The sequence below is a fragment of the Panthera tigris genome, chromosome A1 (genome assembly GCF_018350195.1).
Source record: "Panthera tigris isolate Pti1 chromosome A1, P.tigris_Pti1_mat1.1, whole genome shotgun sequence".
In the NCBI taxonomy this organism is placed as follows: Eukaryota; Metazoa; Chordata; class Mammalia; order Carnivora; family Felidae; genus Panthera; species Panthera tigris.
In genome coordinates this window covers 22,269,948-22,285,259 of record NC_056660.1, presented here as the reverse complement: position 1 = coordinate 22,285,259, position 15,312 = coordinate 22,269,948, and positions in this window count along the sequence as shown.

The following is a 15,312-nucleotide window of genomic DNA, read 5'->3' as shown; positions in this document are numbered from 1 at the left end:
CTCTTAACTACAGAGAGCAAACTGAGGGTTGCTGGAGGGGAGGTGGGTGGAGGGGATGGGCTAAATGGGTGATGGGCATTAAGGAGGGCACTTGTTGGGATGAGCACTGGGTGTCATATGTAAGTGATGAAGCCCTAAATTCTACTCCTGAAACCAATATTACACTCTGTGTCAACCAATTATAAAAAATAAAAAATAAATTCCTGGCGCAGGCTGGATTCTGACCAAGTTCTTCTGGTAGTGGTGGAAATGATGACAGTGGCTGCATCCAGTGGAGGGGCCAGCAGTGCGGAGGGCACAAGCACCAGCTATTACATTCTTGCGGCACCAGGTAGCCCGGAGGCAGGGCCGCCTTGGTTAAGCATGCTGGCTGTGCGTGGCACAGCTGCAGGGTACCCAGTTGTGCCACGCAGTGGCTTCATCTAGCGGAAAGAGCACTGGATATGGAGGAATCCTGGCTGAGGTCTAAGCCCTAACACCGGTGCATGCAACTTGGGCCAAGGTAGACAACTTTACTCCATGCCTCAGTTTCCTCATCTACAAAATGAAGGTCCCATCTACCTCTTGGAAACTTGTGAGAGAGCTCAAATAAGAGGCAGCATGTGCAAGTGCACTCTAAAATTCGTAGCACTGTAGGGGTGCCTAGGTGGCTCAGTCAGTTAAGTATTCGACTTTGGCTCAGGTCATGATCTCAGGGTTTGAGAGTTGGAACCCCGCGTCGGGCTCTGTGCTGACAGCTCGGAGCCTGGAGCCTGCTTTGGATTCTGTGTCTCCCTCTCTCTCTGCCCCTCCCCTACTCATACTCTGTTTCTCTCTCTCTCTCTCTCTCTCTCTCTCTCTCAAAAAATAAATAAACATTAAAATAAATAAATAAATAAATAAATAAATAAATAAATAAATAAAATTCATAGCACTGTAGAAATATAGGGCCTCGTTATTATTATTTTCATCAAAGCCATCTATCAGCATAGCTCCAGCATTCACTGAAAAGGGTCACACATATTCTTAACTCCCTCCTCTCTGTACTGATGTCACTTGCATGTTCCCAGATCTCACCAGCCTGTGGGCTCCTAGGGAATCACACTAACATTAACGATGTCACTGCCGGCCCTCATCTCTACCGCCCCCTCCAAAACACAGCGTTCCCATTTCTTTGGGATTCTTTTCGGGTATCTTCTTCATGTCCAGCCTGATGCTCAGTAACAAGTACTTCCATCCTCTTCCACCCCATTCTGTCCAGTAGGGTCTCCTGCCTGAGTGGGGTCCCTTTACTTGGTCACAGCTGCTGGGCGTTCAGAGAGAACCGAATGCAATGATCGGTGGTTCCCACCACCACCTCTCACTCCCCAGGTGCTGCTCTCCTCACAGTGGCTGCATTGAGCCCCGGGATATCAGACCCTCATGGCACTGGTGCCCCTCTTTCCTATTCTGTGCTGTGCTTTGTCACCTGGACTCTGAAGCAGAGTTGCTTGGGCCCCAAGCCTCATAGAATTTCTTTGTCCAGGTCTCCTGGTTTCTGCCTGCAGACCCTCTTTCAGAGGGTCAAACATGGACCCTGGTGTGCGCTGAGCTAGCAACCGGACAGCGACTCTTCTTTTGCGGTCCCTTTTCTCCATCTCTCTCTCTTATCCCTGACCAAACCCGGCCTTTCTTTTCTCCTCTCGTGAAGAAGGAGGTCTTCATCCCTGTCACCTTATGGCTGGTTGAGGGTCTCAGGGGAGGCACTCTCTGTTTCTCTAGGTCCACCTTCCAAGACTACCCTGCTACGTTTGATTTAGTAAAGTTATAGAAAAAGGAACTGCAGAGATTTCAAATTTTGGAACCATCATAGCCAACAGTGACTTTGAGTACGGGAGGGTGAGTGCTCCAATATATCTTGTTACAGTGGTTTGTCATCATGACTCACACTTAGAAAGCCTCCATTTAGCACCACATCAGCATAATATTTTAATCCAGCAAGCAAGTGGACTTTAGTCATTCTCCCGGTGCTACGTAAATAGTTCTCACCAGCTCAGAGATCAGCTTTTTCTGCTGTCATTAATTTTAGGAGTTCATCACAAGGATGACACATGTCCCTCCCCCAACACACACATTCCTTGCCCCATCTCCTCCTACTCCCCTTCAGAAAGTTCTGTTCAGGGGCCTCGCTCGAGTCTCACACCCAGCTTGATGCAAGGACATGTCTCCTGATTATCCCTAGAATGAGTCCCAGGCCAGACCTGAGTCCCCTGAACAATATCACACCCACTTCTCCACAATGAACTTGTGCTTCCTTTTGGGGACCTCGTGGTCTCTTGAAGGATACTCAGTGGCATTTCTGTTTATGAGAGATATGTTCTGACAACGTACTTTGCAATCAGGAACTTGATTACCAGGGTCAGAAATAAAGTTAGATATGTGAGGATGCACCCTTGAAATCAGTGAGCGTTACAATAACCTCCTCATACTCAAATTCAGTGGATTCATTTTTTAGTATTATTTTAAGTTTATTTATTTATTTTGAGAGTGAGTGAGCAAGCAGGGGAAGGGCAGAGGGAGAAGGAGAGAGAGAATCCCAAGCAGGCTCCATTCTGTCAGCACAGAGCCTGACATGGGGCTCAATCCCACAAATGGCAAGATCATGACCTGAGCCGAAACCAAGTCAGGTGCTTAACCGACTGAGCCACCCAGGTGCCCCTCAGTGGATGCTTTTAATCATGCTACTCAATCTCTCTTCTACCTCTGACAGGACTGAACCAAAGAAGCATCAGACAATAGTGAAAATGCACAAACTGAGTTGAAATCCTTGCTCTTGCTTTACTAGTCGTGGTATTTGCGTGGGTTACTTGACTTCTCTGAGGCTAACTTTTCTTTATTTGTAAAATAAGTAAGGTGATACATAAGGAATTTCTGAGGAAGTGCATGTAAAGTTATTGGAATGCAAGACTTTGATAACTGGTAGTTATTATATCTCTTAAGAGCCAATTTTCATTCTTATATTCTTTTCTTGAATATAGTGAGAACTTCATACCATGGTTCTCCTACCTCATTTCCCATTCCACATACATTACTCAACAGTGTTTGTTAAATGCCTATTAAGTTCCAGGCATTTTACTAGGCACTGGAGTTACAATGATTAGTAATACACAGTCTCTATCCTAGAAAAGCTCATACTCTCATGGGGAGAAAGACTATATATAAACAATTATGACTCAATATGACTGCTATCCTAGAGGTCCACACACAGTGGTCTGGATACAGAGGTCTAATGTGCTGATAGGAGCCCAGCAAGGCTTCAGGCTTGAGCTGCCTTGAAGGACAGTTCTAAATTTACCAGACAAACAAAGAAGGGAAGTGTGTCCTGATCAGAAGGGACAGTGTATGTAGCATCAGTGAACATCACCTAGCCAGTAGCAAAATGAAAAGCCTCAAACAAACAAACTAAATGTTGGATGATGCCATTTATTTTAGTTGCAAATCAGATATGATGTAGTCATTTTTGCCCAGAAACTTCTGGATATAGAAGCAGTCTCACATATGTTCAAAGTTATCTTTGAGCATCCCTTAAGAATATTGATATATTCTCAAAATGGCCAACAGTGTTGTCTTGGGTCTAAAAGGCATATGGTATGAAAACACTCTAAAACTCTAGAATCACACACAATCCACAGGAGAAAAATGTTCATGCTAGAAGAGGCACATTAAAACTCAGACCAACTGAGGAAAAGTGGGTCCAATTTTCTATATCAAATCCATGAGCATTCATTAAATGGAATGGTCAGAATCACTGTAGGCTTAAATATAGTTTTTCTTTCTCTCTTTCTCTCCTCCTTCCCCTTCCCACCTTCTATAGGGTATAACTGATTTTACTCAAATTTATTCATGTATGATGTGACTCTCCCCATTTTGAAAGCCTTATATCAGAATTTGCTAATAATTTGCCAAGATCTTCCTTTGTAGCCTGGAATATTAACAATATAGTCCTATCATCCATATTTTTATTATAAAAACTATAGAGAATTCAACAAAGTGTTATTTGAGAGCCTTTTAAAATTAGTGGCTGAGTTTGATTGGCAAAGAGGTGTTTAATGGCATCCTTATATGTTGCTGATGCAATTGAAGATGATCCCCTTTTGAAAAGCAACCTGGAAACTTATCAAAAGTCAGATGGTGATAATGATGATGGTTGTGAGTATATCTATTGACTGTTCATTTATTGTGTATTAATCACTGTGCAAGTAATTCACATGTTAACCTACCCTATTCCCCTCAGTAACACTACTATTATTACCCTTATTTGACAGATGAGGAAACTGGAACACACAGAGTTTAAGAAACTTGCCCAAGGTTACAGAGCTAGTAAATGACAGAACAGCGTTCCAGAGGAAAGCACTCGACTCATACCCCAGAGAGTGCTCTGAACCATTCACCATACTGCTTTTATTGTATCAAATGCTAATATCTCTCAACCCAGTTATAGAATTTCTGGGAATCAATCCAGAGCAATACCTCCTAATCACGAGCAATGTTATATGCAAGAAGATTTATAGTATAGTATTGTATATCATTGGAAGCAGCCCAAATGTCCAAACATTGTGGAACAGTTAAGTAAATGATGTATATCCAAACAGTTGACAACTTTACGCCCTTAAAAATGGTGGTCATGGCTTCCAGGCAAAGAAGATGGATTGGACACATGTATCTACTATTACTCCTTCCCTAAATGACAGTAAAAGGATCCTTTTAAGAGGCTTAAATCCACAAGCAGTAGAGGAAAAGAAGAGAAGACAACAGCAATTTTGTTTGCAAAGTGTGAAAGTAGTAAATTATTCAGTAGTAAATGACTTAGCACATCTGAGAAGGTTGACTTCAAAACAGGTAGTGCAGGAAAGGTATGAATCGATTTAATTTATATCATGGGATTCCTAAAGGCTCAGAAATTGGTGGCATCAACTTAACAGTGGAGTGAAGGATGGAGGTGCTCAGATAAGGCAGAGTGGTTGAAAGTCTAAGAAGCATTATCTAAATCTAAGGAGCATTGTCTGCTCTCCTGTTGCACAACCAGGAGACTATGCCTCCTCCAACTTCAGCAAAAGACAGGTTTGCTCTTTGAGGCTGAAACAAGCTCTCTGGATGAGATGGTCAAAGGGCCTCTGAACAACAGTGTCTTTCAGCAGCACTTGGCACAGCTTACCACTCCCTCTCTTGAAACATTTCTTCCGTTGACTTCCAGATAATTCTCTATAGATTCTCTCTCTTCCTCACTGGACCCTCCTTCTCATCTCCTTGACCTCTGAATGTGAAGTGCTTCAGGATTCTGTCCTTGGTCCACTTCTCAGTCTACAATACTCCCTAGGCAAGGAATATCCCTACCCAACCTCATCATCTTAAGTACAATCTCCTGTATTTATATCTCCAGCCTCTTCCCTGAACACCAAACTCATACATCTACCTACTCTGCAATATGTTCCATAGGTGTCTCAAACTTAACACGTGCAAGATCAAATTCATGATGTTTTTCCAACCTGCTTGCCCATAATCTCTCCCATCTTGGTAAATGACAATTGCATTCTTCCAGATGTTCAGACCAAGAACCTTGGAATCATCTTAGTTCTTCTCTTTCTCTGTCACCTCACAACCAATCCATTAATAAATTTTTTTTTTAATCCAAAATCTAACCACTTCTCAGCACCAATCTGGCCATCATCCTGGTCCAAGACACCACCATGATTTGACTAGGCTGGTACAATAGCCTCCTAATTGGACTTCCTGCTTCTGCCCTTGACCCCCTTCAGCTTATTTTCTATACAGCATTAGCATAGCTATTCTCCCCCTTACTCATTAGCTCACTATGCTACAACCTTACCCATTTGCTCTCCTTCAAAGATATCAGGCACATCCTTGCCTTGGGGACTATGCCTGTTACCTTTGCTTGAAAAACTCTTCCTGACTCGCTACCTTATATTCTTCAGGACTTACTCAAAGGCTTTTCTCAGTAATGTCTTCTGTGACCATTCTAGTTAAAATAGTCTTAAAATACTCTGTTTACCCTAACTTATTGTCTTTCCTTTTCTCCCATTTTATTTTTATTTATAGCATTTATCAATTTTTGACAAATTGTATTTTTTAAATTAATTGATTGATTATCTGCCTTTCTACATGCATTACAGAGGCAGACATTTTTATGTTTTATTCACTGTGGCTCACCCAGTGCTTAACATGGTGCCTGACAATGTGGCAGGAACTCAATAGATAGGGAATGGGAAAAACCAAACGCAGCTGAAATGAAAGTTGGATACTTTTGTATTGGAAGCTGAGAATCCCTGCTGCATTCCCCTAACCAGAGCCCAAGAATGTTCACGAGCAGGGCATTGACCTCCATGCAGGAAATGGGAATTTCATTCACTGGGGAATCTGCCAGCTTGAGGGAAAACAACTAATGACATTGCATGCCCAGTGAACATTTCCAGACGGTTCACCCCATGGAGATGGTCCCAACGAGGGTGACCTCAGCTGGAACTGAGGAGTTTCCTGGCACATGGGACTCTTAGTGCTAAAACTGGGGCAGTCCCAGGCAAACCAATATAGTTGGTCATGCTACTGTAATCAGTGAGTCCCACCCACATGCTCAAATTTCCCAGTCCCTCAGCTATGATCAAGCTTCCTAAAATATTATCTGGATTACCAGATATCTGAGCAGTCATTAGCTTAAAAGTAAAAAAGTAAGTTGGAGGACAAAAAGACTATGCCTGGAGAGGGGAAAAAAAGTCATAGATATCCTCAGAGAGATAAGAGAATAATCCAACCATGAAAAGGGACAGTAACTTGGAAATTAAACATAAGAAAATTAGGGATTAATCCAGGAGATCTAATAGTAGGATTCTGGTAAGAGAGAACAGAGAAGAAAATAGTAACAAAGAGCAAAATAATTCAAGATAAAAGAATTCAAGAACATTTCCCAAAATAAAAATATGAATTTTCAGATTAAAAAGGGTCCATTCTGTGACCAGAATATTACATCTACACATATCAAGACACAGCAATATGAAATTTTAGATCATTAAGTACAAAGAGAAGCTCCTACAAAAGAGAAAAAACAGACTTCTGTTTATGACCACACTTCTGAATATTAACATAGAAAGTTATAAGTCAATGGAGGAATGTCTTCAAAATTATGGAAGGAAGTTGTTTTAAACATAGAATTCTATACGAAGCCAAGTCATCAATCAAGTGTGAGAGTAGAAGAAAAACATGTTCATATGTGTAAGGCCTTAACATTTTTTTTTAAGTTTATTTATTTTGAGACAGACAGAGAGACAGAGAGAGAGAGAGAGAGGGAGAGAGAGAGAGAGAGAAACAGAGAGGAGAGAGAGAAAATCCCAAGCAGGATCCACACTGTCAGCACAGAGACCAATGCAGGGCTCAAACTCACGAACTGTGAGATCATGACCTGAGCCAAAACCAAGAGTCGAACACTTGACTGATTGAGCCACCCAGGCACTGCTGAGGCCTTATCATTTTTATGTCTCAAGTACACTCTTCTCTACTGAAAGTTACTTTCAATTAAAACCAAGGTTATAAACCAAGAAAAGGAAGGCAACATGGAATACAAGAAACAGAAGATCAACACAAAAGAGGGTAAGTAAATTCCCAGAATAATTTTGAAGGCGTATTTCAGGATTAGACCTGGTTTTAGAGGCAAATTTAAGCAATTGGTAGAGCATTAAGGATCGAAATTCTCTGAAAACTAACAAGGGAACAAAGCAAAGAGAACGGAAAAAACAAGTGCAGCAAAAGACAAGTGATCATAACTTATTACATGACTCAGTGATAATAGCACTTATACAGAAAATGTTATATGAACATTGAATATTAATCAAACCAAAATTATAAGTCACCCACATTGGAAGGATGTAGATGTGGGAAGGATGCAGAGGAAAGGATAAGAAAAAGAACTTACATCCCCAGCTTCCATATTGGGAAAACAATAGATAATGCTTAAAACTGAAACAATTGAGCATGTTATTTAGATTCATGGAGGTCAAAAGCAAAAGAATCAATTAGAAAAAGGTGAAAGAGGTTATCTGTGGGGAAATGGACATTGCAGGGTGAAGGAGTGGGAAGAAAAGAAATGCTATTTTTAAGCCTTATAGAACTATTTGACTCTTTAAAAGACGTGTGTGTAAAATTTATATATTTTTTTATTTTTAAATAAACATTTGTTCAAGTACTACATAAGTAAAGTATACAAATCATAAGTTCAACGCACATTCTTTAAAAAAAATTTTTAATGTTTATTTATTTTTGAGAGAGAGAGCATGAACAGGGGAAGGGCAGAGAGAGAGGGAGACACAGAATCTGAAGCAGGCTCTGAGCTGTTAGCACAGAGCCCGATGCAGTGCTCAACCTCAGGAACCACAAGATCATGACCTGAGCCAAAGTCGGACACTTAACCAACTGAGGCACCTAGGCACCCCAAGTTCAATGAGCTTTTTTTAAAATTTTTTTTAATGTTTATTTACGTTTGAGAGAGACAGAGACAGAGCACCAGCAGGGGAGGGGCAGAGAGAGAGAAAGGGAGACACAGAATCCAAAGCAGGCTCCAGCCTCTGAGCCACCAGCACAGAGCCTGACGCAGGGCTTGAAACTACCAACGGTGAGATCATGACCTAAGCCGAAGTCAGACGCTTAACTGACTGAGCCACCCAGGCAACCCTCAATGCACTTTTTAACTGGAAGAAAACACATGGAAATAATTATTGTCCCACCAAGGATAACCAGTATCCTTACTTGGGACATCATAAGTCAACATTTCTTGCTTTTGAAATTTGTATAAAGGGAATCATATATATGTACCCTTTTGTTTCTGGCTTCATTTGGAGTCTGTAAGATTCGTACATGTTGTTAGGTGTAGCAAGACTTACAATATTGCTGTGTAATATTCCATTTAATGAAAGCACCACAATTTATTTGTTCATTTTCCTGTTGATGAACATTTGGGTTATTTCCAATGCATGTAAGCATGTACAATTTTGATAAAAGTAAAGATTATAATACAACAACATGGAGATATGCATTTAGCATGAAAAAGCAGGGTATAAAATTGTATGTATACCATGACCACAACTATCCATAAGTCCATTCAACCACAACAAAATTCTTAGCATCTACTCTGTGCCAGGCGATGTTCTAGGTGTTGAGGTCTCACTGGCGAAGACAAGTATGGCTTCTGCCTTCCAGGGACTTGGATAGTGACAGAGACGGAGAGGAATCCTGTAATTACCTGTCTGTTAAGTATTTTGAGGTGAAATTTCAATGATTTGATCTAACTTTGTGACATTCATGTTGATATCTGAGAGAAGAAGTTAACTGGGTGAAGGCTAGAGAAACTGGGAGAAAGAGCCTTGCAAGGAGGAAGTATAGAACATAGTAAATCCCACAAAAGGAAATAACACAGTGTATTCAACAAATAAGTGAAGCCCAGAATATCTGGAACAAGAAGAGTGAGGAGAGGGCTGTGGGCCTCAGCTGGTTTGAGTTCCACCGATGGGCCAAGTAGGCTAAGGACTGAAAGGAATCTACTGGGTTCATTGGTGACTTTAACAGGAACAATTTCAGGGGCCTGGTGGGGGCAGAATCCAGATTAGTGTGGGTCTGGAATGAGTAGAATGTAAGAGCATGAATATAACATGCTGGAATGAAATACATGAAAAGAAAAAGTTGTGTATTAAGTTAGGATGAGATTGTGTATGTCTTTTTTCTTCAAACCTTCTTTTAGGTCTATCATCTATCTTTTTTTTTTTTTTTAAGGAACATTGAAGATTTGTTCGTATTTATTTTTATTTTTTTTATTTGACTATAGTTGACATACAATGTTACATTAGTTTCAAGTGTACAACCGAGTGATTCAACTGGTCTCTATGCTATGCTCACAAGTGTAGCTACCCTCTGTCACCACACAACACTATTAAAATATCATTGGCTATATTTCCTGTGCTGTGCCTTTGATTCCCATGACATATTCATTCCATAACTGAAAGCCTGTGTCTCCCACTCCCCTTCACCCATTTGGCTTAACCCTCTACCCCCTTTCTCTCTGGCAACCCTCGGTCTGTTCTTTGTATTTATAGGTCAAATTGAAAGGTTTATATGAAGGTCAAAAGTTACTGTTGTTTTTAGGTGGGTATACAGACCAATTCTGTACTTAGTCTTTCCGGATTGTATTATTATTTTGCATTGTAAAAATTAGGTATTTTAAATATATCAGAAATGCATTGTTTTCACAGTATTGTAAAGACCTTGGTAAATGTAGGAATAATAAAGAATGTAGGGCCTGGGGAGTCCTCACTTTCGTTTGTTAACGCACATGCACACACACACACACACACACAATTTTAATACAAAACACATAGTGTGGTGAGGTCAGCAATCTAATGATTCAACTTCCGCCCGGAATCTGGAATCAGAGACGGCATTGAAGCTTCAAGTCACATGCCACAGGATGGGAACAAAATGGAGATGACTGCCACAGTCCAGGAGAAGCTTATATTTATGGAAGGGGCTCTCTTCTTTAGGGAATGCAACTCCGCCAGAAACACTCTCTACATATTTCTTTATGCTAAAGGCTCTATTGAGAAGATGAAAGGTTTTATTTCATTTGAAAACCAAGGCAAAAGTAATCCAAGTAATAAGCAATATTTAGGGAGAGGTTATTCTCCTCCTCATGAATTCTGATACTACTTGAACACTATTTCTCTGGTGGCCTTTATTAATACCTTCTTTGTTATATGTTTATGTCCTGCCTCTCCTGATTCAGTAACCCAGCTCTAATTTCCTTTAGCACCAGACCTTGCACAGAAAAAGCAACTTAGTGAGTTCTATTGAATTTTTTCATACTTACGTTCATCCAGCATGGCAGTAGACGAAGGGCAGAAAACTTCACCTTTTACAACTGTGTTTGCTTTTCCTCTTCAAACTTGCCTTGGTTTTCAATGTCTCCTTTGCCTACTAGGTCATTGCTGTGACTAAATCTGCAGAAATCCAACATGCCCAATATTCCATCAAACTTTGATCTAAGGTCCTCTAAGTAATGAGTAATAGTTTTGTCCACCAGAATATTGGCCCAAGATTGAACCAACTGCTTATATTTCATTGTTTTTCTGGGCTATTTTCATCAACAGCAGCTATGTCTTGTAATTAACATTATAATTATAATAACATAAGCCTTTGTAATTAATTTGCTCATGCACCCTTTAGTCCCAAGAAACAGTGGTGACTCATTATCCTTAATTTGCAAAACACACTCTATTTTTTAATTTTATATTTAACATAATGAGATACAAAATTAATTTATTCAGGGTATTACAAAAGCAGAATTGCTGAGACAGGATTAGAACACAATTACCAAGTCCCAGGACTTAGTGTTGCGTCAATCATTCTCCTAACAGTCAAATTCATCCATCCATCCATCCATTCGTCCATTTATTCATTTGGTATAACTTTATCATGCTAGGCATTGTGCTAAATTCAACAGAGACAAAAATTATTGTTATTGCTCTGAAAAAGTTCACAACTTAGTTGACAAATGAACATAAAACAGGCAGTCAAAAAAAAAAAGGAATTAAATACAATGATTAGCAATCTGCTGTATGTTTTACAAACAAATCTGTAGCCTCTTGATGTTTGAGCTGATAAAGGTTTCATACTTTCCCAAAGACAGCTAGCATGCCACCTCCAGCTCTCAGGTAGGAATTTTACAGGTAGGAATATTACAGTTATTTGGGAACAGTTTTAGGATTGTTATGTGCACTAATTTCTGAAGTTTTTTTCTTTTTTCCTTTAAGCCATGGAACTTTCTCTTTTCAAAAGAAATTTTACAGACTTGTAAATATATCAACTACAAATGAGGGTCCCTGGATGAAGGCAAAAGTAACAGATTGGAGCCTCATCCAATTAGCTTGCCTGAGATTTCTGTGAAACCCCAAAGGTTCCTTGGAACACTGTTGAAAATTAACGAATAAAAGTCACTGTCCTTTCAAGTTTGAGTATCAATGTGTCAGATTAGTCCAATTTTGGTCAATTGTGAAAATTAACTTAGGGTCTAACACTTGAATCAAACATGGCTAATCTAAAAGTGGTCAGCCTCTGGGTAAGAATGCTCTACTCTACTAACAAGCTTCAACAATACTTCCTCAGGCTCTTCAGGTTTACCAGCGGCAAACTTTTTCCCCTTACTTGTACAATATGCCAAGTGCTTTCAGAAAATTTGAATAGCATTGCTCTCCTCTTCAGAAGAAATAAACAGTTGCTTTTGAAATGTCGCCACGTATCAGAACTGGAGATGTAGTAGTTGGCAAGACAGACCCACCCCTTTCCTAAAAGGAGCCACACGTGGAAATAAATACTTCCAGGGAAGATCTCATCAAGTCTAGGCAAGAATGAGATCACACAAGTTCATTATAGCCAGCATGATACAACTGCCTTATAATTCAATTCAACAAATAATTATCATTACCTACTAAATGTCATGTGCTACCTTAGATGAGGGAGACAAAAGATGAAACTACCTTCCCCCCCAGGAAGTTGACAGTACAATGGAGAACAAGGAAAAGACAAGCACATACAGATGGAAGGCCATTAAATGTTGAAGTGGTTCACCATCATGGTTCCTAAACAGGGTGGCATTGGAATGCGATTACAATCAGGTGTGGAAAAGCCTGCACAATAGGCTTTTCCTGGACCTGTCTGCATGGCTCATGAGATAACTTTATTTGGGGGAACCAAAGGACTTTTAAAAATCGTCATTGGGGCACCTCGGTGGCTCAGTCAGGTAAACATCCAACTCTTGATTTTGGCTCATGACATGATCTCATTTTCACGAGATAGAGTCCCGTGTCAGGCTCTGTGTTGACAGTGTGGAGCCAGCTTGAGATTCTCTCTTGTACTCTGTCTGCCCCTCCCCTGTGCACTCTCTCTGTCTGTCTCTCTCTTTCTCTCTTTCTCTCTCTCTCTCTCAAAATAAATAAATAAACTTAAAAAAGCAATTATATTATAATTAAGAAACAATATAATGTATATGTCTACCAAATCACCACTATGTACACTTTATCTTACAATAATTTATTATTTTATATTTTATATATTTATATATTATATTTATATTTTTATAATAATTCATTTGTCAATTATATCTCTGTAAAGCTGAATTTTTTTTTTAAAAGGAAAGAAACAAATGGGGCACCTGTGTGGCTTAGTCAGTTGAGCGTCTGACTTCGGCTCAGGTCATGATCTTGTGGCTTGTGAGTTTAAGCCCTGCATTGGGCTCTGTGCTGACAGCTCAGAGCCTGGGGCCTGCTTTGGATTCTGTGCCTCCCTCTCTCTCTGCCCCTCCCCCACTCACACTCTGTCTCTCTCTCCTTCAAAAGTAAATAAACATTAAAAGAAAAGAAACAGAACCATTTATTCCTTAGGAGTTGATATAGTGCAGCAATATAACCCAGTTCACATTGTGAGTCTTTTATTTAATCTGCTGGTCTGTAAATATTGTACGGCTTGTGCAATTGAATTTGCTATGCTCATGTGGAAGCCTTGCCTAATGCTCAGCCCCTGACTGAGCGTACGTCCTAGATAAGTGTATGAGTGAGTCTGAACTTCACGTCTGTGATATGCTTAAGTACTCAGTTTATTCTTACGTTTATTTCATTTACCAGGAAATACAATAGGTTCTTGTGTCCACTGCTGATTTGGGAACATGTCCTCTGCTTGTCAAGGTTTGTCTCATACCATAGTCACAAGCTCTATGTGACCAGAGCCAACATTTCCCGGATCAACACACTTTGAAGTGGAACTCATTTTCAACAATCTTTTTCAAAGAGGGAGGAGTCTCCATCTCACCTTTCAAAGAGTGGAACATTTGCTTTGATTTGGTAATGGTAACATTTCATCCCCTGCCTGCCTGCCTGCTGCAGAAAGCTGCATATCACAAAACAAGAAATGCCACTGGAGGATTCAGCCTCCAGGCTGGATGCTCTTTATCCAGTCCAACCCAGCAATTCCCACCAAGCAGAGGCAACCTCATTATGGCCTGTTCCATCTGCCTCTACTCTTGGAAAAGGTTAAAACTTTGCAGAGGCTTAATGAACCGTGTCCTGCCCCGAGAAACAGTTTTGTTACTGCTTTGCACAGAAATGAAACAAATGGAATAAAAACAGGAGTGGATCCTCTGAGTCACAGGATGTCAGTGAAGAGCTCTTACTAAATTGAGAACTTAAATAGTAATTCATTGAAAGGACAGAAAAGGTATTTGAAGTCAAGGTCCTCATCTGCACCAATGAACTATGTGACTTTGGGTAAGTTACTGAACTCTTCTGGGCCTCTGTTTCCATACCTCTAAAATGGGAATAATAATTTCTATTCTCACTTCCTTTCAAGACTGATAAAAGGATGAGATGACAGGTGGAAAAGCACTTTATAAATCTAAAGACCAACAGATATTCCAAAATAGAGGAAAGCCCCCAAAATCACTCGTATTGAGAACGTGAAACAAGTAAGTTCCTTTGCAACAATCTGCTCTTCTAAATGAATATTAAATTTAACATTTCCTGAGTATGTTTATGTGTTTCAAGATCAAGTTCCTAGAACTGGAAAAAAACAAGAGGAGGAAAGACAGCTCGTGATTCAAATTTTCCAACAAAACCTCCAAAAAAATAGATAACCAAGTTTGCTCATTTATACGCTCATGCATTCCTTCTATAAGCAACCATTCAATTCCACAACTGGTTAACGAACACCTACTATGCTCTAAGTACTGTGCTAGGCACTGTGGATGCAACAGGGATAAAGGCAGCCCTGATCCCTGCTCCTGTGGACCTAACATTAAAGTATTTTTTGAAATGCAAGAATTAATCAGACATGATTTCCTCCCTGAAACAGTTATAAACTAGTAGAAAAGGAAGTGGTCATAAAACAAAACTGAATCATTTTCAGAGGCCTCTGCTTTTAGAAACAGGAGGAGATGAATGGGTCACATCAATTCTCTCTTTCTCCTGGATCAGCAAAGAGCACCAATACCGGCATATAGACATGCTTTATTTTAGTAGCTTTTGTCTTAAACCCTCCCTTGCCCTCACTTCCTTTCACAGCAGAACTTCTTTCAGGACTTGTCTCCTTTTCTTCCCTTTAGGTGCCCTCCTCAAACCAGTTCATTGAGGATTCTCTCCCCACCACTCTATCGAGACTATTCTTGGCAAGACCACCAATGGTCTCCAACTTGACAAGTTAAGGGGTCACTGAATTCAGTGGTCAATATATTGCATTGATATTTTGCTAAACTTA